The sequence below is a fragment of the Muntiacus reevesi genome, chromosome 13, assembly GCF_963930625.1.
Source record: "Muntiacus reevesi chromosome 13, mMunRee1.1, whole genome shotgun sequence".
Taxonomy (NCBI): Eukaryota; Metazoa; Chordata; class Mammalia; order Artiodactyla; family Cervidae; genus Muntiacus; species Muntiacus reevesi.
Window position 1 is genome coordinate 54,736,959 of NC_089261.1, and position 23,249 is coordinate 54,760,207.

The following is a 23,249-nucleotide window of genomic DNA, read 5'->3' on the forward strand; positions in this document are numbered from 1 at the left end:
AGTCCAACAAAGTTAGCCTAGGTGCCCAACTAACAGAGTCAGTTATATAGTACTGTACCCTAATAGCTTTATAAAACTTTCCATTCAAATAATACATAACAAATGCAAAAAACAAACATTTTAAATCTTATAGTGCAGCACCTTGAAAAGTACAGTAGCATGCATCAGTACCAACGACATCATCGTTACTTTTACCTTGCTTCCGGAGATGCTGGACTTGAAATATACTGAGCTACTCTACTCTATACAGTGCTGTATGTGTAGACAATGCACATACATGACAATGTATGCCAGACAAATGAGCTCAGCCATATGACTGGACATGTGAACGCACATTAGCATCGTTGAAAGTTTGCAACTTGAAAGTTTGTATGTAGGGAATTTAACTTTGCCATGGACAAGTCTGATTGGATTTTAAATCACTGGCATTATCACAGGAAAAATCAGTATTACATTGTCTTGAACAGAAAAGAATAACTGCTTTATTTCTTTAACTATAATTTCCAACTATGGTAAAATTTTGAATGGTTGTAAAAGAGTATTTACATTTTCATCTCATTTTGCTGACAGTGACTACCTAGAGCGCAAGCTTTTCATAAAAAGTGAAGTGATTTTATATGGAACTTTAGGTACATTTAATATTCAAATCACTTCTGTTTCTGTTTTATTTTTAACTTGTGTGTAATGCAAAAGAAAGTTAAACGTTTTACCAAGCTCCAGGGAGCCTTATTTTTCCTATGACATAACTCTGAAAAATTTGGGGAAGCACCCTTCCCTTAGGGATTTTTAGTGATTCACAATGCGTGCAAGGTTCTCCAAAGTGCCTCCAAAAAAACTGAAACCTTTTCTGCAGGCTTTGAGGCATTGGAATCCCTTAGCCTCAAGGAACTTGGTTCTTTCAGCAGTAACACCCTACAATAACAACATTTCACACGGTCCTATTGCAATGTGTCACACCGGACTATGTACTAGACTGGGAAAGTGGCCCGCAGACAGGCTCCCTTCAAGTTCATTCACCCTCCGTGCCAACTGCCTTGGACAAAGTAGTCGCCCAAGTGTCTTCCTTCCATGGTTTCTTTAGTAGGACTTCAGAGCCTGCCTTCTTCCAGCCTACAGGGAGGGTCAAGGTCTGGAGTGGCCGCCCATCCCGACCCAACACATTTTCCCTCTCCTGCGGACGCCTGGGACCTGCGCCGTGCCCAGGTCTCAGTCGCAGCTGGGACAGCCTCGCGTGCCATGGGACCCGTGGATGCGGCAGATGGACTTCGGGTCACCTTCTAGCTCCTTCCCTGCATGTGTCCCACGAGGGAGGGATAGGCCAAGGCCAGGGCCAGCGTCCCAGGAGGCGGGGCTGGAGCGCCTAGCCTGCCTTCCTCCCCCCTGCCCTCCAGGTTCTGCGCCCCCGGGCTTGGCGCCGGAGGACACCTCCTAGGGCGCACGGAGCCGAGACACCTGGGGCACCCGGCCAAGAGCTGCCGCCACCCGCCCCTCCCCCAGCCTCCGCTGGGGGTGTTTATCTTCGCCGTTCCTCCTCGCTCTTTTCTCTTTCACTTTTCTTTTCGTTGGGGGTTGGGACTCCCTGGGTTCCAGGCGCCCAGGGAAAACCCAGCTGATTTGTTTGTGGCCGCAGAGGCCATACGCCCGGGAAGGGAGCCGGGTGACTGCGCCCGCCCCGCTGCACTGCCTGCCGCCCCTGACCCTGCAGCCCGGAGTCGATGGAGGTACAGAGCTTGGCTTCTCTGCTTCGGGAGGGGAGGCGCTGGTGGCTGGAAAGGGCAAGGGAATTTTCCCCGAAAGCCTTCGTCTCGGTCCCCTCCCAGCACTGGCGGACCCACCCGTCTCCTCGCCGAGCAGCTGCCAGCCGGGCCGCTCCGCCCTCTTACGGGGGAAACACTTGACCGCGACTTCGGTTTTCGGTGGCGCTAGGCGCAGAGGTTTTCCCCCTTCTGACCCTTTATTTCCCGTCGCGGGCTCTCCTCGCCATCCTCCGCTTCCAGCCGAGCACAGACCGCTCGTCCACTTGCGGGTCTCCCGCGGCCCGGCGGTGCGCTCCCCTCTCTCCACGTCGCCTGCTGCCGTGCGCTCCACCTACTCAGCGCCGGGAGGCGGAGAGCGAGGGAAGCGCGCCCGGCTGCCCGCGCCGAGCTGCGGGGTTCGGAGAAAGGGAAGTCCCGCCGCCCAGAGCGCTGAGTTCTGCACCTCATCCAGCTCAGAAAGTTCAAGTAAGGTACTGCAGTCCCCCGCTTCTTCCCTACCCCTCCCAAACTCCCCACCGACCGGTGCCAACTCGTGTGTGAGCTTGCACGTCTGACTCTGTCAGTCAAATTGACCTCCTCTTTTTTGATCAGGACACTCATCTGCCTTGGAAGAGGAATTTACAGAATGGTTAACTTTTGACAGTCAGGCCTGGCTTTATACTATTTCCAGAAAATCAGTGCTAGAGACTTCAAAGAAACGCAGGAGACTTGTACTGCCCTGAACTCCTTACTCAAAGGGACTTTAAATGAAAATCCAGTTAATTTTTCCAAGTGTTGTTGAGATGTTGCAAGCATATACAATGTATTTGAATTTAGCTTATAATGTATTGAATTTAACTTGATTTTCTATGCATTTAAAAGTTTGTTAACATCAAAGTATACGTAAAGCAAGGTTAATTTTTAAATGATGCTTATAATAGATTTTTAAATAGGGTGAGTCAGAAGTTTCAAAACTGGAAGTACAGTGGTTGTCACTAGCGATTTCCATTATGTTTTTAAAAACTACTGTCTGATGTTATGAAACTGGTGATGGCATATCCTTGTAACTGATAGGCATTCTCATTTTGTCAGTGTGTTTAAAGCGGCTTAGTTGACTTGATTGAATAAACAGATAAGAACTAGGTGGTTACAGCATCCTACTCTGCAGAGGTGGATGTTCTATGAAATGCATCAAGGTACCATATACACTAAACTCCTGTCATTTTATTGGAAAGCAGTGCGATGGGCACGATAGACAAGAGGGAGCAGATATAAAGAGAAGAACATAAAGATATAGAAAGGAAAGGACTGATCACAAAGCAGTAGCCATTTTAGAGTTAAAAAGTGATGAAACGATTAAAATTTTACTTAACAAAGGTAAGAAGTCTAGAAGACTGTGAAGCTTTGTTCTGGTAGGCAGAAAAGGCACATCCTTGTATTTCTTCCTCAGTTTTCTCCTCTCAGAGTTTTGATAATGCTCAGAATGGCCTTCCCAGCTGGATTGTCTGCTCTAGGACAGGGTGACGGAAGGGTTAGGTTGGGTGTTGGCCTGGACTTCTGATAGGCAGAATGTTCATTGTTTTCTGCTGATTTGGAATGGGAACTCCAGAACCTGATTTGAAGCTACAGTTTCTGGAATTAGGAATTTTCCTACAGCTTACTGGTGGGTTCAAGAAAAACAATTTGATGCTTCTTCTTTTAATCCATGAAATTAATATGTAAATGTCAACAGCTGTATTTCAGGACATAATGTTTGTCAGTGAAATACTTGTTTATAAATTTCTTTGGAGGATGGGGGAAAGTAGTGGTCTAAAGCTTGATAATTGACGAATTTAAATCCTAGAAGGTTCTCCATCCCAAGTTTGCTATCAAACCTGGACTTCAGGAAGGCTGTGAATAAAGGGACTTTTTCTGAGCAAAATAGCCATAACTCTAATGATCTTTTTAAATGAATGTCGAACACAAAATAGTTTGAAAAACATTTTGAAAACTTACAAAACTGCCCTTTCTGCCTGTCTCCCATTGAGTATACTAAGTTTTATTCATTATGTAACAGTTCCTTTGCAGGTTAGTTAGTGATAATGCAGAGAGGACTGTTTCAGGTTCACAGCTTGAACTATGGGAAATAATATGACTCATAGCTAACACTTGCTGACTTCTTATTATGTCCCAGACGTTGTTCTAAATATGTGTGTATTTTTAAAAAAATATAATCGTAAGCTTTTGTGGTGGTAGGGACTGTATTTTATAACTGGAGATATTGAAACATAGAGTAATTAAATAACTTTCCCAAAGCCACAGAGTGAGAAAGTGGTAGAGATTTAAGAACACCAGTATTTATGAAGGCTATTATTTCCATAGAAATATTTCTCACAATTTGACAGTGACAGTCAGCCATGATTTCATTGCAATGTACAGTGAGGTAATGATGGAACACTGGTTTTATAGTAACACTTATATGGTACTTTCATACTGACATTATTAATTATATATTCAAAGATTACCTTTAGGAGCAAATGGTAGTCACATCACATGGATGTCTATATGAGTTTGGTCCTTGAAGAAAACCTTTATGGTTTCTGAATGAAAACACTTGTCCATTTCACCTAGTTTTTGCTAATAGAGCTTGACAAATAGTAGGCAAATGTGGATTGATGTATGTCTGTATCTAGCTATCTACCTATATCCATTCATCCAAGTAGAAGGCTGGGATTGAGGGAGTCTTCAGAAGACACTCACATAACACAGGGAGATGGGTTTAGTCAACTGTAGGAGAAGTCTCCTTTTCAGAAGATATTTATGGTCTGAGGGTTGGCAAGAAGCCAGCTTCTTTCTTTAGCTCAATATTAGCTCTTATATTTATTGATCCAGTGATTACAGATTATTTGTTGAGTTGAGCATTGTTTATGTGCTGGCTGGTATCCTACTTTATGGATTGGGTGGAAACATCCCAAGAAAGTTGAGAGAACATTACGGTGAATTTTACTAAAATAGCTACAGTCAACTTCGTATATGTTATTACTTACTAACTTGCTGTATGTCAGGGAATGTTACCCTTTTTTAAGTTATTCAGCGCTAGAATCAGAAATAGGAAATAAAATCCTCTTTGACCTCAGCTTAATCCTGTGGTAGTATTTGTACATATTCTATATCTGGAGGCAGAGTATGTATACAGTTTTATCCCACTGAAAATCTATTGGTGCATGGCAGGTCATCTTTGGAAGCGTAGAGGACTGTATATGGACCATGTGAAAATGAATTAAAAAAAAGTCAGAATGCCTATTAGGTGGCCGTGTTACAAGTCATATCTTTTCTCAGTGCTGAAGGAGAGTGACAGAAAGTGTTTGGTTAAGTAAAGGATCTGAAACTGAAACTGATCCCAGAAGAGGAAAATATGATGACTCTAAGGTTGGGGGTGGGGATTCTAATGATCTTCGTGACACGCTAGCCCAGCGACATAGTCAGTGAAACCTGCACCACTGAAGTCCCCTTACTGGCTCTCTTGCTCATATGCCTTCTGACGCAACTTTGGCAGAGGAAATACATTGGCCCTTGAATGACAGAAGTTTAAACTGTGAGATCTACTTATATGAGACTTTTTTTGCACAGTAAATCCCACAGCGCTACAGTATCCGTGGTTGGTTGACTCTGTGATGCAGAACCATGGACACTGAGGGACTGTGGTCCCTAGGGCTTGCTATAAGTTACAGCAGATTTTCCAGAGTGGAGTGTTGGCACCCCAACCCTGCGTTATTCCAGTGTCACCTGTATCATTTGCACACTTTTTTTTTGTTTGCACACTTTTAGCACTGACTGCTAACATTTTCAAAATATTTTCTAATTGAACGTTTTAGTTAGATATTTAGCCATATATTTTTCCAACTCGTTTGCTCTCCTTACCCCTCGGCGGGCTTCCCAGATCACACAGTGGTAAAGAATTCACCTGCCAATGCAGGAGACACAGGTTCCATCCCTGGGTCGGGAAGATCCTCTGGAGTAGGAAATGGCAACCCATTCCAGTACTTTTCCCTGGAAAATTCCATGGACAGAGGAGCCTCACACACTGTTCATGGAGCTGCACAGAGTCAGATGCAGCTAAGCACACACAAATACACCTCAGCACCAAAAAGAAGCATGTGCTTTGAGATTTCATTTTTAAAATAAATATTAATATTTATATTGTGAAAATTATTATTTATGTTATTTTAAGCCTAGTTATTAGTACACAACTAACCAAAATAATCCATTCACTTTTGATAAGTAATTATTGCTGCTGCTGTTGCAGCTAAGTCGCTTCAGTCGTGTCCGACCCTCTGCGACCCCATAGATGGCAGACCCCCAGGCTCCCCCATCCCTGGAATTCTCCAGGCAAGAACCCTGGAGTGGGTTGCCATGTCTTTGTCCAATGCATGAAAGTGAAAAGTGAAAGTGAAGTCGCTCAGTCGTGTCCGACTCCTCAAGACCCCATGGACTGCAACCCACCAGGCTCCTCCGTCCATGGAATTTTCCAGGCAAGAGTACTGGAGTGGGTTGCCATTGGCTTCTCTCTCTAGTTATTAGCATAGAACTAAACTGTACTAGAAATATATCTCAGAGTAGGTGTGGACAGTGTGGATATCACTGCTTTGACTAAAGAAAGTGTCTCTAATAGCAATTTCCCCCCTTTCCCCTATGTTTGATACCCTGGACAGGCAAGGCACAAAGTAGGATTCTGAGTGGGGGCGAGGTCCACTTTTCTTTTGCAAAATGGGACAAGCATCGTTATGAAAGAGGAGGTGGGAAAAGAGAACTTGCTAGAAATCTGCTTGCTTCAGGTTCATTTCAGGCATATCATTCATAAAAAGGGGCTCCTATGGAAGTAGTGGATCTGGAAATTCGTTTCTTTAGAACTCTCTGTGGTCGTGCAGACCTTGGAAAGTCATGGAGGTTCCCTGACGTGCTCTCATCTAGTTCAGCCTTATCCCCAACAGTCCCTTCCCATGGTTCTGGACTGCCAGGACTCACTGCGCTTCAAAGCAAGTGTGTGTGTGTGTGTGTGTGTTGTTTACACACACGCATGATTGCACCTTGTGGGGCAGGCAGTAAAAGAGGGAATCTGGCTGTGATAGAGTCTTCCCAATGATAGGATTGAAGAGTAGGTTCTAGTCAGGCTTAGACAGCCTTTGCAGCTTCATTTCCAGTCACCTCTTCTGTGCTCCAGACACACTTGCCATACATGTTCCTCATCATTCCTTGTCAGCCTTCAAGTGTCCTGCTCACAAAGCCCACCCTCCCTAACTTTGGCTGCCCCTTTCTACTGCCCAGGAAGAATTATTCTCTCCCTTCTATGAATTTATTTGGTGCTGTCTACATGCCTCTATGGGCTTCCCAGATGGCACTGGTGTAAAGAACCTGCCTGCCAATGCAGGAGACATAAGAGATGCAGGTTCACTCCCTGGGTCAGGAAGATCCCGTGAAGGAGGGCATGGCAACCTACTCCAGTGTTCTTGCCTGGAAAATCCCATGGAGAGAGGAGCCTGGCAGGCTACAGGCCATAGGGTCGCAAAGAGTTGGACATAATTGAAGTGACTTAGCATGCACAAGATCATTCTCCAGGACTAGCTTTTCTCTCTGTGAATTTATCTTATTATGTGTCTGTCTCTACACTTACATTCTGAGTAAAGACAGGACAGTGTGTCCCATGTCCCCAGGCAGGGGTTGGACATAGTTGACTTGTATTGACCTCAGTGATCATTGAACAGTTTAACAGCTAAGCAGAGGCATATAAAACAGGTAGGGAACTTAAGCAACACAGCGAAACACGTTGCTGGAACATTATAATATAGGCAATATTTTAGGAAAATTAGTGTAGGATAGGATTTATTGAAAAAAAGAAAGAATTGGAGCTAAGGAAACCAGCCAGAAATCCATTCAGGGATATAGTCTCTATCATCTACTCAAGGACCTGCATGTGTCATTTTGCCTGCGAAGTCGCTTCAGTCATGTCTGACTCTTTGGGATCCTTTAGACCAGGTTCCTCTGTCCATGGGATTCTCCAGACAAGAATACTGGAGTGAGTTGCCATGTCCTCCTCCACGGGATCTTCCCAACTCAGGTCTCCCACATCTCCTGCATTGGCAGACAGGGTCATTATTACTAGTACCACCTGGAAAACTGGAGCTAATGCTAATCATTCTTCTTTTTTTAAAGTTCGTCATCAGTTTTTCTTCTGTCTCTAATGAGTCTTTCCTTCACCATGCAGCGTCGCTATCATTTTTCCCATTAAAAAGGGAAACCAGAAAGACTCTTGAGCTCATGTTTCTCTCCAGCTACCGCCTGGTTTTTCTGTCCCATTTTATAGGACAACCTTGACAGAACAACTCTGGTCTGTATCCAGCGTGTCTTTCTCATCCTCTCTTGACCCAGCCAGACGGGCATCCCCACCACCCCGTGAAAAATGCACTTGTCAGAGGTACCAGGAACCCATGAGAAATCCAGTAACTTGTGCTTGGTTCTCTTCCTAGGTGCCACATTAGCAGAACCGGAAAGTTCTTTGTATGACTTCCAGGGAATCCCCCCTCCTCATTGGCCTTTTTCCTCACCAGCACCAAATTTAGTCTCCTTTGCCACCTTGCTTTCTTAACCTCTGAATATAGGCATCTGAGGGCTCAGTTCACGGCCTTCTCTCTATCTGTGCTCACTCCCTTGGTGATCTTAGTCTCTTGGCTTTCAAAACCTTCCTAAATGATGATTCATCAGTGTATCTGTTAGTCATGAGCCCTCTCTGAAATCCAGAGTTATGCATAAAAGTCCCTTCACACCCCCGACCGGATATCTAGTGCTCATTGGATTCTTGTGAAGTGAAAGTTGCCCATTTGGGACCCCGTGGACTGTAACCTGTCAAGCTCCTCTGTCCATGGGATTTCCCAGGTGAGAATACTGCAGTAGGTTGCCATGCCCTTCTCCAGGGGATCTTCCTGACCCAGGGATCAAACCCGAATCTCCTGCATTGCAGGCAGGTGTTCTTTGCTGTTTGAGCCACCAGATGGTAAAGACCTGGATTCCTGACTTTACCCCCAAAATTGCGACGCCCATGACAAGTCCGTTCTTGTAATTGCACAGATCACCAATCAACCTATTAATCGTGGAGTGTTCCTTTCTTCCCCTTTTCTCACACCCCGCCATTTAATCTGCTGAATCACTTAGCTGTGCCTTCAGAATAGATCCCGCCTCTGACCTGCTTACCACCTTCACTGGTGCCTCCCGGGTCCAGGTCACTATTATCCTAGCTCGTGGTATAGTGGCAAGAGTGGGTCTCTCTTTTGCAACTCTTGTCCCTCCCCTTCCCCCACGAAGGTTTCAGTTACCTGTTTTTAACTTACGTTTTACTTACCTACAAACAAGTGAAAACCACTCCAGTATGCTGTGGCTTAAAAAAACAGTAACATGTTATTTGCCATGATTCCGCAATTTGGGCTACATGCAGCTCCTCTCAGGCTACTGGGAGTGACACACCAAGGAAGATTTCTTCATCTTCCTGCCACACACCCAGGTGGATCTAGCGCCTGGTGTCTATGGTAGCACTGGACTGGCTATGAAATTAAAGGCACCTCCTTTGATTCTTCCTTTTCCATAAGAAATAGTTCTTATTAGCGGTTGAGCACGCCATTTCTTTAGAGAGTTAGGGATCTAGAGACTTTCTGTGTCCTTCTTTTTGTTTAGCTAGTGGTGCTTTTTTGGGGGGGGTACAATTTTCTTATAAACCTTGGAGGCTTCCATTTGGTCTATTAAGGGTTGGTCCATTGGAAAAGACATCCCCAGAAAACTCTTGAGACAGGCTACAGTTGACCTTGACTGTGAGTCAGAATGCTGTAGGAGAAACCTTCAAGGTCTTTAGAAACTGCTTTTTCTCATGGACAGGGTCTATGGGGTGCCACCTTAAATCTCTTCTAGGTTTTAATGAGACATCTTCCAGCCACATGCTTGATTTAATCTTTAACCTCAGAGGACACTGTACTAATAGACCCTGGATTTGACCTTTGCCCTAAGACTGCTTCTTTGAGAATCTTGTGTTGCCTCAAGAGGCAAGAAAGATAGTAATTTTTGTTTTCCAACCTAACAAGTCCTAGTTTGAATGATTTCCTCTAAATACAACTTGAACATTTTAGTTCCTCTTTCTCTTCCTGTAAGTAATCCTAGGTCACAGAGTAAAGCCAGTTATCACATTCAGAAATTTTCTTAGTCAGGTCCACAAGTTTTTATTAGATACATTTTCTTTTGTCCATATTATTGTAGGCAGTTATGCAACATGGGTTACCTTCTCTGCAGTCTCTAATAATGATTTCATCACACCCTTTCTAGGCTAACTAACAGTGAGTATCCTTGCTACATACTCCTCAGGTGTCTCCTCCTCACCTGACCTCATGCTAATTTCAGTCAATTATTAACTACTCTGTATTTAACTACCCCGAAATTTAGTAGTGTAAGATAAGAATTATTGTATATTTTTGATGTTCCAAGTGTAGAAATTTGGACAGGACCCCACGGCAATGGCTTGTCTCTATGTCAGAATGTGTGTGATCTCAGTTGTTACGACTCCAAAGGTCCAGGATTGTCTGAGATTGTACAAGAAATTGGGTCATATGTGAGGCCTCAGTTCTGCCTGTTGTCTGGGTTCCTTTGTTCTTCTCCACTTGACTTTTTCTATGTGACTAGATTGGACTCATTCACAACATGGTGGTCTTGGGGTTGTCAGACTCCTCACGCAGTATCCAGGTTCTATAAAAGAGGAAGTGGAAACTGCCAAGGCTTAGGAAGCCTAGGTCTGAAATTCCCAGACTGTCCCATTTGTCTCATTTTATCAGGAAAAGCAAGTCCAGAGGTCATCTCGATTCAAGAAGAGAGGACATAGACTCAGCCTCTTGCTGGGCTGTATGCTACGCTTATTCATAGAAGGAAGATGTTGATTAGTGGCCACCATCTTGGAGATCATCTGTCACATGTTGTGATTCTGTTAAAGCCTTGATCTGGTCATGCCACTCCTCTATTTAGAACTCTCCACTGCCGTCTCATTTTAGTTCAGTAAAAGCCAAATTCCATTATGGTAGTCAGCAAGGCCCTTGGTGGTTTGTTCCTCTGTTACCTCATCTTCTCCTCCTCTTTTAGCTCAGGGCTTTGGTAACTCTGACAACCTTTCTTTTTAAAAATTATTTATTTATTTTCAGTGGAAGGATAATTGCTTTACAATATTGTATTGGTTTCTGCCATCTATCAACATGAATCAGCCATAAGTATGCATGTGTCCCCTCCCTCTTGAACCTCATTCCCATCTCTGACCCCATCCCACACCTCTAGTTTGTCACTGAGCACCAGTTCCTGAGTCATACAGAAAATACGGTAATGTGCATGTTTCCTGAGTCATACAGCAAATACGGTAATGTGTGTGTTTCCATGCTCTCTCCACTCGCCCCGCCCTCTTCTTCCCCTTCTGTGTCCACAAGTCCGTTCTCTAGGTCTGTGTCTCCGTTGCTGCCCTGCAGATAGGTTCATCAGTCCCATCTTTCTAGATTCCATATATATGCATTCATATATGGCATTTGTTTCTATTCATCACATGTACTACTCTGTTCTTGTCTCTGGGTCTTTGAACTTGCTATTCTTCTGCCTAGAATGCTTCCTCCCAGATGTGGCCCACTCCCTTACCTCGTGCGGGGCTTGGCTCGAATACCCCCGTTGCTGGGAGGCTTTCCCGGACTGTGTGCTTCCTGTTGCATTTCCACCCGCACTCTCTCTCAGCTCAAGCATTTCTCCAGACACGAATAACTACCTGACATACCACCAGGTTTCTGCTACCTTATCCAAAACACTTAGGATCAGATGTCTTTGGAATTCAAATTTTTTTCAGCTTTTGGAAAGGTAATTGTGATAGACTGAGTTGTGTCTCTCCCTCTCCGCACCAAACCCTTGTATAGCAGTTCAACTTCCAGTGAGACAGTGCTTCCAGCAGTAATTCAGGGTAAGTGAGGTCAAAAGGGTGGGGCCCTAATGGACTAGAACTGCTGTCTTTATACGATGAGGAAGAGACCCTAGGAGTTCACATGTACAGAGGAAAGGCCGTGTGCAGACCTAGTGAGAAGGCGGCTGCCTGCAAGCCAGGAAGAAAAACCTCACCAGAAACCAACCCTTCCAGCACCTTGATCTTGTACTTCCAGTCTGCAGAACTATGAGAAAATACATTTCTGTTGTGTGACCCACCCAATCTATGGTATTCTGTAATGGCAACCCTAGAAGATCAGACTAATGTAGTGACATAATGCTTTTGCTATATATCATGTGACAACTATGGTTTATAGTAAGTTTATTCAGGAAGCTACTCAAAAGTGAAACAGATACAGATTCTAAATAGTTTTATGCCAGTTCATGTTTTGTTAACCAATAAATTAAGCAAAACCTTCAGTTCTTAGAGTCTTTTCAATTTCAGATTTTCAGATGAGGGATGATGGACTTTTACATGTTTTATTCAGTAATGTTTGTTAATTCCCACCTTTCCCCATCTGTACATGAGCTACAGGAGAGCATTTTTGTTATTTTGTTTATTGGCATATCCCCATCATCTGTTGCTAAGTCACTTTAGTCGTGTCCGACTCTGTGTGACCCCATTGATGTCAGCCCACCAGGCTCCCCCATCCCTGGGATTCTCCAGGCAAGAACACTGGAGTGGGTTGCCATTTCCTTCTCCAATGCATGGAAGTGAAAAGTGAAAGTGAAGTCACTCAGTTGTGTCCGACTCTTAGTGACCCCATGGACCGCAGCCTACCAGACTTCTCCGTCCATGGGATTTTCCAGGCAAGAGTATTGGAATGGGGTGCCATTGCCTTCTCCACCATCATCTGTTAGTGCCTGGCAAATGGTAGTGCCTCATAAATATTTGCTGAATGAATGCTAAAGAATATGATATGTTCAAAGTAATGGAGAATAAAACAAGAGCTATGTCAAGGAAGATCTAATTTACTCATATGTTTTATTTGTTCATTGAATTTCTTTGTAATAATTTTGAGTGCCTACTATGGGCCAGGCACTCTTCGAAGCCCTTGACTGGCTTTGATTCAGAGTTTCTAAGTGCAGGAAGGATCCTGACGACTTTCAGATTTTAATCTTGGGAGTCAGGAAAAGTAAACACTGCAGGAACTGATATGGGTTGTGGCTAAAATGTGAGGGGGACTCAGGGAAATGGATGAGTTTCATTTTGGAAAGCTCAAGATTGAGAAAAAAGTGGAACAGAAAGCCGAAAATGTCCGGTGAGTCATTAGAACTACTGCACTAAAGATTGGGTGGGCTATTAGTCCAAGAGATGTTGGTTTATGAGCTCACTGTCAGGAGTTACTGACTGAAGCCAGTTGTGGGAATATTTCTGCAGGAGGCAAATGTATGCAGAGAAGACCAGAGGCCCACTACTGAGCTGGCCACTCCAGAAAAGGAAATGGTCAGAAAGGATCTTCAAGAAAGAGTTGGCCAATTTCCAGGTCTAAGAGAATGTTAGGATTTTCACATCTTCTAACCCTTGCTTGCGTGTCATATCCACACTGTCTGCTTCTGTTGTGATGGATTCCATATCCCCCATAGGCCTACTCTTACGGACAAATCTTTTCTTTTTTAACTGAAGCATAATTGACATGTAAATTCTATGAGCTTCAGGTGTATGACATAATGATTTGACTTTTGTTTATATGGCAAAATGATCACCACCATAAGTTTAGTTCATGTGTGTCACCATAGAGAGTTATCATTTTCTTTCTTATCATGAGAACTTTTAAGATTTATTCTCATATCAACTTTCAGTTATACACTATAGTATTGTTACCCAGGGACTTCCGCAGTGGCTCAGTGGTAAAGAACCTGCCTGCAGTGCAGGAGACACAGGAGACGTGAGTTCAATCCCTGGGTAAGGAAGATCTCTTGGAGATGGGCATGGCAAACCCATGCCAGTGTTCCTGCCTGGAGAATGCCATGGACAGAGGAGCCTGGCGGGCTACAGTCTCATAGAGTTGCAAAGAGTTGGATACAACCTAGACAGACGAGCATGGCGCAACTGTCTCATAGTCACCGTTCTGTACATTACATCCCCATGACTTACTCATGTTCTAACCACAAATTTATACCTTTTGACCCCCTGCACACATTTTGCCTCTACCTCTGGCAACCACCCATGTGTTCTATGAATTACTTCCTCTATGCAGTTCTCTTGGCAAAACCTCAAGTTTACCTCCTCTCTGTGCATGCATTCTAAGTTGCTTCAGTCATGTCCAACTCTGCGTGACCCTATGAACTGCAGCCTGCCAGGCTCCTCTATCTGTGAAATTCTCCAGGCAAGAGTGGGTTGCTTCAGGGGATCCTTCTGACCCAGGGGTTAAGCCTGCATCTTTTATGTCTTCTGCATTGGCTTACCTCCTCTCTAGCCAACTGGAAACATTGATCACATCCTGCTTTGTGCTCTCTCCACTGATGGATGCTTCTCTAAGTATCTGCAGTATTTTCTATATTGATTCATGTTCTTATTACCCCTCTCCTCAGATAAATGATACCAGTGGTGCAAAGGATGACAAGAATCATGATGGAGCTGGAAGGGCTGAAGTTTGGAAAACACTGTGTCTTTATGTGCCAGGCACTTGCCTGGTACATGATAAAACTCTAATAATGTTACTTTTGTTGTCAGTAATCTTTCACATGTTGCTGAGAGGTCAGGTAATACTACTCGGTTCTGAGAAAAGGAGTTTGACTGGAAATAAATCATGAGTGATCACATAGCTGTTAGAATGTCCCAGCAAATGCTTGTATTGTCGGAATCAGGAAGGGAGATAGAATTTTCTGAGAGTCTCATTTGGGCCAAACTACAGATAGAATCTTTACATTCATTTTTAGATAATACAGATGAGCTTCTTAGATTAGTATGCAGGTTTTTAGAACTGACTGAAAAAATAGGGTTGTTTAATATTTCTTTTTCCAGTTTTATTATCTGAGAGGATAATTTTATCAATTGCAAAGTAAATGCTTCAGTAAATGAAAGGAAGTAGAAGCAAGCCACACCCTATTTTCTAAATTCCTTCAAATAGAAATACTTTTGTTTTCCTAATTCAATAGTATTTGCTAAGTATTTTGGGAAAAGATTCAATAATACAAAAAAAAATGAGAAAGCTTTTGTAAAAATAGTGGTAGCATTAATAGTTAATTTATTTGATGCCTCTTTCCCTGGGAGGCCAAGAGAACAAATGTGCAGTCATAGCAATACTATTTGTCACTTTAAAATTTGCAGTAATTCTAAATGTGAGATTAAAAAAAAAAATCTGTATTTCATATTTTTAACTCTACCTCTAGAAATAAAGATCCTCATGTTCATTGTTTTGTGAAGGACCTCTAAAACTTCAGACATGTGGTTTTATGTTGGCATGTTAGATTTAATATTGATATAGTTCTCTTCTATACTTTGACCTCTCTTAATTCCAGACACATGCCTCGGCCTCTGTAGTTCATAAAGCATTGGCTTGTAGGGATGGTTTTGAATCAGGTAGGATAACAACAGACCAGAAAGTCTTCCAGACAATAGCAGATATTTATGATTTATTGAATACTTTCTCTGTGCTTGGCTGTCTACCAAGTGCTGTAAGAAATAAACACATGAACCAAACATGATGGCTTTTGGGAACTTATTATCTAGTGGAGCAATGGATATTTGTACATGAAGAGCCAAGTTACCCAGGACACACTGTCCGTTCTCTGAACAATCCATATTTTCTTTCATTGCTGAATGCACAGACATGCACATCCCTCATTGATAATACTTCATCCAACATCTCTTCCTCACCTCTTTGTCCTGCCTCACTTACCTGGTCCAGGTGTCTCATTTTGATATAGTTTTCTCTGGGAATACTTCCAAGTTTCCAAGACTGGGTTAGGTATCTCCCATTGTTAATTTCATGTAATGAGTATTTCAGAACAGTTGGCCCTCTCTATCTGTTGGGTGACATTACCTCAGGATCAACCAACTGCAGATCAAAAATACTCAAAAAAAAAAAAAAATTCTAAAAGGTTCCATAAAGCAACTTGAATTTGTGGCTCACTGGCAACTGTTTACATAGCATTCATATTTAGTTAGGTATTATAAGTAATTTATGGATGGTTCAAAGGAGAAGAAAACGGCAACCCACTCTGGTGTCCTTGCCTGGAGAATCCCATGGACAGAGGAGCCTGGTGGGCTGCAGTCCATGGGGTTGCAAAGAGTCAGGCATGCCTGAGCGGCTAACACACTTCAAAGTATACAAGAAGATGTGTATAGGTTATAAGCCAATATTCCATCATTTTATATAAGATTAGTATCCATGGGGTTCCTTGGACTAGCCCCTGGTGTATACAGAAACAGGGCAGTGGTTAGCATTTACTGTCAGCCACGTGGGAAGCACTTCCACTTGTGTAACCCTCTCAAGCTCTTTAAGGTGTTTATCTTACCACTTCTCCAGTGATGCAACTGAAGCTGCATGAGTTTAGATGACTTGGCCAGGCTCCACCGTGAGATGGAATAAGAGTTTTAACCCAGATCTCTCTCCAGAGCATGAATTCTTCACCTAGTGGGTGTTGCTCAGTGTAAAAACTAATATGAGATATAAAGATTAAATGGGAGGAGATAAATTTATCATTGTTTATAAATGAAAGTTCTGAATATTAACAACCTACTAAAAGTAGTGGGCAAGTTCAACAAGTTTGTCAGGCAAAGGAATAATGGAAAATCAATAACATTTTTCAGCACTAAATAAAATGTTAGCTAACATAAGAAACAATAAAGTACTCAACACACCAGGAAGACACTTCTATCAAAATCAAGCTGAATTTACTTGATGTTTATATTGGATGGCCCAGTATTAGAAGATCAATCAATATGATATTAAGGGATGCAGAGAAAGTTCTTATCAAACTCTTATTTTTTCTTTTTCTTTTTAATTAATTTTTATTGGAGTATAGTTGCTTTACAACATTCTGTTTATTTCTGCTGTGCAGCAAAGTGACTCAGTGTATATATATATACACACCTTCTTTTTTGGATTTCTTTCCCATTTATGTTACCACAGAGCACTGAGTAGGGTTCCCTTAACTATACAGTCTCTTAACCTTCTCCATCAGAGGGCGATGGAATGAAAACCGCAATCACAGCAAACTAATCAATCTGATCACATGGACCACAGCCTTGTCTAACTCAGTGACACTATGAGCCATGCCGTGTAGGGACACCCAGGACGGATGGGTCATGGTGGAGAGGTCTGACAGAATGTGGTCCACAGGAGAAGGGAATGACAACCCACTTCAGTAGTCTTGCCTTGAGAACCCCATGAACAGTATGAAAAGGCAAAAAGATAGGACACTGAAAGAGGAACTCCCCAGGTTGGTAGGTACCCAATATGCTACTGCAAATCAGTGGAGGAATAACTCGAGAAAGAATAAAGAGACCGAGTCAAAGCAACAACAACACCCAGTTGTGGATGTGCCTGGTGATGGAAAAGGTCCGATGCTGTAAAGAGCAATGTTGCATAGGAAGCTGGAATGTTAGGTCCATGAATCAAGGCAAATTGGAAGTGATCAAACAGGAGATGGCAAGAGTGAACATTGACATTTTACGAGTCCATGAACTAAAATGGACCGGAATGGGTGACTTTAACTCAGTTGACCGTTATATCTACTACTGTGGGCAAGAATCCCTTAGAAGAAATGGAGTGGCCATCATAGTCAACAAAAGTTTGAAATGCAGTACTTGGATGCAATCTCAAAAATGACAGAATGATCTCTGTTTATTTCCAAGACAAACCAATCAATATCACAGTAATCCAAGTCTATGCCCTGACCAGTAATGCTGAAGAAGCTGAAGTTGAATGGCTCTATGAAGACCTACAAGATCTTCTAGAACTAACACCCAAAAGAGATGTCCTTTTCATTATAGGGGACTGGAATGCAAAAGGAGGAAATCAAGAAATACCTGGAGTAACAGGCAAATTTGGCCTTGGAGTACAGAATGAAGCAGGGCAATGGCTAATAGAGTTTTGCCAAGAGAATGCACTGGTCATAGCAAACATGCTTTTCCAAGAACATAAGAAAAGACTCTACACATGGACATCACCAGATAATCAATACAAAATCAGATTGGTTATATTCTTTGCAGCCAATGATGAAGAAGCTCTATACAGTCAGCAAAAACAAGACCAGGGGCTGACTGTGGCTCAGATCATGAACTCCTTATTGCCAAATTAAAACTTAAAGAAAGTAGGGAAAACCACTAGACCATTCAGGTATGACCTAAATCAAATTCCTTATGATTATACAGTGAAAGTGAGAAATAGATTAAAGGGATTAGATCTGAGAGATGGACTGCCTGAACAACTATGGACAGAGGTTAATGACATTGTACAGGAAGCAGGGATCAAGACCATCTCCAAGAAAAAGAAATGCAAAAAGGCAAAATGATTGTCTGAGGAAGTCTTAAAAATAGCTGTGCAAAGGCGAAGCTAAAGGCAAAGGAGACAAGGAAAGATATATCCACTTGAATGCAGAGTTCCAAGGAATAGGGAGGAGAAATAAGAAAGCATTCCTCAGTGATCAATGCAAAGAAATAAAGGAAAACAATACAATGGGAAAGACTAGAGATCTCTTCAAGAAGATTAGAGACACCAAGCGAACATTTCATGCAAAGATGGGCTCAATAAAGGACAGAAATTGTATGGACCTAACAGAAGCAGAAGATATTAAGATGAGGTGGCAGGAATTCACAGAACTATGCAAAAAAGATCATCATGACCCAGATAATCATGATGATGTGATCACTCACCTAGAGCTAGACATTCTGGATTGCAAAGTCAAGTGGGCCTTAGGGAGCATCACTACAAAGCTAGTGGAGGTGATGGAATTCCAGTTGAGCTATTTCAAATCCTGAAAGATGGTGCTGTGAAAGTGCTCCACTTGATATGCCAGCAAATTTGGAAAACTCAGCAGAGGCCACAAGACTGGAAAAGGTCAGTTTTCATTCCAATCCCAAAAAAGGAAATGCCAAAGAATGCTCAAACTACCACTGAATTGCAGTTATCTCACACACTAGCAAAGTAATGCTCAGTTTTCTCCAAACCAGGCTTCAGCAGTATGTGTGCCATGAACTTCCTGATTTTCAAGCTGGATTGAGAAAAGGCAGAGGAATTGGAGATCAAATTGCCAACATCTGTTGGATCATCGAAAAAGCAAGACAGTTCCAGAAAAACATCTACTTCTGCTTTATTGACTATGGCAATGCCTTTGACTGTGTGGATCACAATAAACTGTGGAAAATTCTTCAAGAGATGGGAATACCAGCCTAGCTGACCTGCCTCATGAGAAATCTGCATGCAGCTCAGTAAGCAACAGTTACAACTGGACATGGATCAACAGAATGGTTCCAAATAAGGAAAGAAGTATGTTAAGGCTGTATATTGTCCCCCTGCTTATTTAACTTAAATGCAGAGTTCATCATGTGAAACGGTGGGCTGAATGAAGCACAAGCTGGAATCAAGAATGCCAGGAGAAATATCAGTAACCTCACCTATGCAAATGACACCACCCTCATGGCAGAAAGCGAAGAACTAAAGAGCCTCTTGATGAAAGTGAAAGAGGAGAGTGAAAAAGTTGGCTTAAAACTCAACATTCAGAAAACTAGGATCATAGCATCTGGTCCCATCACTTCATTGCAAATAGGTAGGGAAATAATGGAAACAGTGACAGACTTTATTTTTTTGGGCTCCAGAATCACTGCAGATGGTGACTGCAGCCATGAAATTAAAAGACAGTTACTCCTTGGAAGGAAAGTTATGACCAACCTAGGCAGCATATTAAAAAGCAGAGACATTACTTTGCCTGCAAAGGTCCATCTAGTCAAAGCTATGATTTTTCCAGTAGTCATGTATGGATGTGAGAGTTGGACTATAAAGAAAGCTGAGTGCTGAAGAACTGACGCTTTTGAACTGTGGTGCTGGACTCTTGAGAGTCCCTTGGACTGCAAGGAGATCCAACCAGTCCATCCTAAAGGAATTCATTCCTGAATATTCATTGGAAGGACTGATGCTGAAGCTGAAACTCCAATACTCTGGCCACCTGATGCAAAGAACTGAGTCATTGGTAAAGACCCAGATGCTGGGAAAGATTGAAGGTGGGAGCAGAAGTGGATGACAGAGGAATAGATGGTTGGTTGGCATTACTGACTAAACGGATATGAATTTGAGTAAACTCCATGAGTTGGTAATGGACAGGGAGGCCTGGTATGCTACAGTCCAGGGGGTCGCAGAGTCGAACACGACTGAGTGACTGAACTGAACTGAACTGAACTGAAATGAGCTATACAGTAGGTTCTCATTAGTTATCTATTTTATCTTAAATAAGAGCTGATAAAGTTCGATGGGATCATCCAAATAAATACATGAATGGATTAACAATATCCACTAGAAAATCTCTAGTAAACATCACACATAATATATAGAACTTTAAAAAGCATTTTCTTTACTTTTTAGAGATTTCAATGCAACTATTTAATCAGGAACTGAAGACCAAAATAATAGTAACAACTCATTTTCATGGAGTATTCACTATGTGCTAAGCCATATTTTAAGTGCTTTATATGTTTTGCTTATTTAAATATTAATAGACTCTTAAGGGTCTTCCCTGGCGGTGCTAGTGGTAAAGAACCCACCTGCCAATGCAGGAGACATAAAAGATGCAGACTTAATCCCTGGGTTGGGAAGATCCCCTGGAGAAGGACATGGCAACCAACTTCAGTATTCTTTCCTGGTGAGTCCCAAGGACAAAGGAGCCTAGAGGGGCCATACCATCTCAAAGAGTAGGACACAGACTCTTCTTTACTTATCTTTGTTTCCTATATCTTTTTGCTTCCTCCCCAGATTATTTCAAACAGGGTAAATGAAGGGTGAATTTTTCAGAGGTCTCATATGCCTGTGGATGTAGTCATTTTGTCTGCACATTTAAATAATGGCTTCCCTGGATATTTAATTCTAGGTGCAAGGCTATTTTTCTTCAACAGTGTGGGGACTCTATTATCTTCTTGCATCTGGTGTATCTTTCAAGAAGCCTGATGTCTGTCTGACTTTTGTCTGCTTTCACTGTAATTAATATTTCCAAGGTTCCTCCTTGGCCTGAATATTCTTGAATGCACTAGAATATTCCTGACTCTCAGTTTTTCATTTATCTTCCCTGCTACTCTGTTATCTTCTTTATTTTGAGGTCTTATATTTGCAATTTTAGAAACATCTTGATTACTATATTCTCATTTCTGTCCTTTTATTTTGTTTGCAGACCACAAGTGGACAGAAGTTGAAATTTCTGCTCTCATCTTCCATGTCATTTGACTCTTCCTTCTTTTTCCTTATCTAATTGTTAGGTCCAGTGCATCTGAGGACAATGCTTGATCCAACTGTGTAGCTCATTCTCTCACTCCACAGTGGTTTTCATCCTTCATTCAAGCTATTTGGCTAATTCCTTACTTTATCACTTATTTTTAAAATATTTCTTATACCCATTTATTTCTTCACAATTTCTTCCTCAACTCATGTTTCCAAAATCCTTCTTACTGCTCCAGTATTTATTATTTTTAAAAAAAATTGTTGGAGTATAGTTGATTTATAATGTTGTGTTAGTTTCAGCTGTATAGCCAAATGAATCAGTTGTACATATATACATATTCAGTCTTTTTATATTCTTTTCCCATTTGGGTCATTATAGAGTATTACGTAGAGTTCCTTGTGCAATACAGTAGGTTCTAATAGTTATCTATTTTATATATAGTAGTATGTACAAAGCAACTATACCCCAACTTAAAAAAAAAAAAAGATGCATTCTGGGGGAAGGTGAGGGATAAATTGGGAGATTGAGATTGACAGGTACACGCTGCAAGGTGTTTATTATTTTTTACAATTCTTGTTTAAATTCTTAGTTCTTCCGTTAGGCTTTCCCCATCTGGCATATATCTTTCTAGTTTTCGTTACTCTTTTATGAAATTCCCTATATATTGTTCCATGTAAGATTATATTTCTTAAATTGATATCTTTGTTAGCCTAGTATTATCAGCTGAAAGACAAAGCCCTTGGCTCTTGACACAGTTCTCCAAATGTGTTGGGTGGGGCACCCTTCAGGTTGAAGACACTCTGTTGTCATTGTCGTTGTTGAGTTGCTAAGTCGTGTCCGACTCTTTGCAACACTATGGGCTGCAGCACACCAGGCTTCCCTGTCCTTCACTGCCTCCTGGAGTTTACTCAGTTTCTTGCCCATTGAATCAGTGGTGCTATCTAACCATTTCATCCTCTGCTGCCCCTTTCTCCTTTTGCCTTCAATCTTTCCTGGCATCAGGGTCTTTTCCAATGACTCTTTACATCAGGTGGCAAAAGTATTGGCGCTTCAACTTCAATATCTGTCCTTGCAATGAATATTCAGGGTTGATTTCCTTTTGGATGAACTGGTTTGATCCCCTTGCTGCCCAAGGAACTCTCAAGAGTTATCTCCAGCACCACAGTTCAGAAGCATCAATTCTTCTGAAGACTTTTTATTGGATTTAACAGTTCCATGGCTCTGTACTCTTCCAATACCTTGTTTTCCAGATATCCTTCCCAGTATTTTGCTATTGGTGCCCTGCTCTCTGGTAGTTATGATGAAAAGATCAGTGTTCTAATAAGAGCAATGTTCATAATGTTCTAATGAGAAATAGAATAGAAGGATGCTGATCTGCATGGAGTCCAGTAAGAGAAAAGATAGTGACCATCACCATTATTTACATGAGGCCAAAGAGACTGGTTTTATTTCTACAAAGATGAATGTTTGTACTCCCAGCACATGGTTGTGATACTTTTAGTGCTATTTGCTTAGAAGGCTATGTCCTATAGCTGAATGAAGATAATTTTCTATCTTGTAGCTATAGTCTATGAAACTTTTTAGTTTCCTTTGTTCACTGAAGTTAATAGTGCAGCCTCTGTTATTTAGGAATAGCTCTGATACAAGAAGCAACCTCCTACATTTACCTTTTTGTAATCCTTTATGATAACAAACAAAAAAGCTCTCAAAAGAAATCTAACATCTTAAACTACAAAAATGAAGCCATCTTGGGCATCTTGTACAAGTACACCCAGCAGAAAGGGTCAAAATGTTAAAGACTCTAACAAATATATAATCCAAAAGAAGGAATTGAGTATTTCAATCCCGTGGAGGCACAGTAAATATTTGATGATGTCTATAGCTTCAGGAGTTGGTGATGGACAGGGAAGCCTGGCATGCTACAGTCCATGAGGTCACAAAGAGTTGGACACGACTGATCAACTGCACTGAACTGAAGTAAAAGAAGAGAAAAATGGAAAGCAAAGTTTAGAAAGAATAAAGGACGGTCTGGAGAGGGAGGTGGGAGGGGGGATCAGGATGGGGAATACGTGTAATTCTATGGCCGATTCATGTCAATGTATGATAAAACCCACTGAAATGTTG

At 42.0% G+C, this 23,249-nt stretch overlaps 1 protein-coding gene across 6 annotated transcripts in view; it reads left to right on the plus strand.

The window, feature by feature from the left end:
• Positions 1–23,249, plus strand: part of IL15 (interleukin 15) — a 127,246-nt gene that overhangs the window by 31,338 nt on the left and 72,659 nt on the right. For 2 of the 6 annotated variants that reach the window (XM_065904412.1, XM_065904417.1), the window contains exon 1: positions 2,032–2,227. The exons of 1 other annotated variant lie outside the window; for it this stretch is intronic. The gene's annotated coding sequence lies outside the window, so the exon portion shown is untranslated. Of the gene's footprint in view, positions 1–1,580; positions 1,722–2,031; positions 2,228–23,249 lie in introns of those variants that run through there. 3 more of the 6 variants (XM_065904413.1, XM_065904416.1, XM_065904414.1) reach the window with 3 other exon arrangements.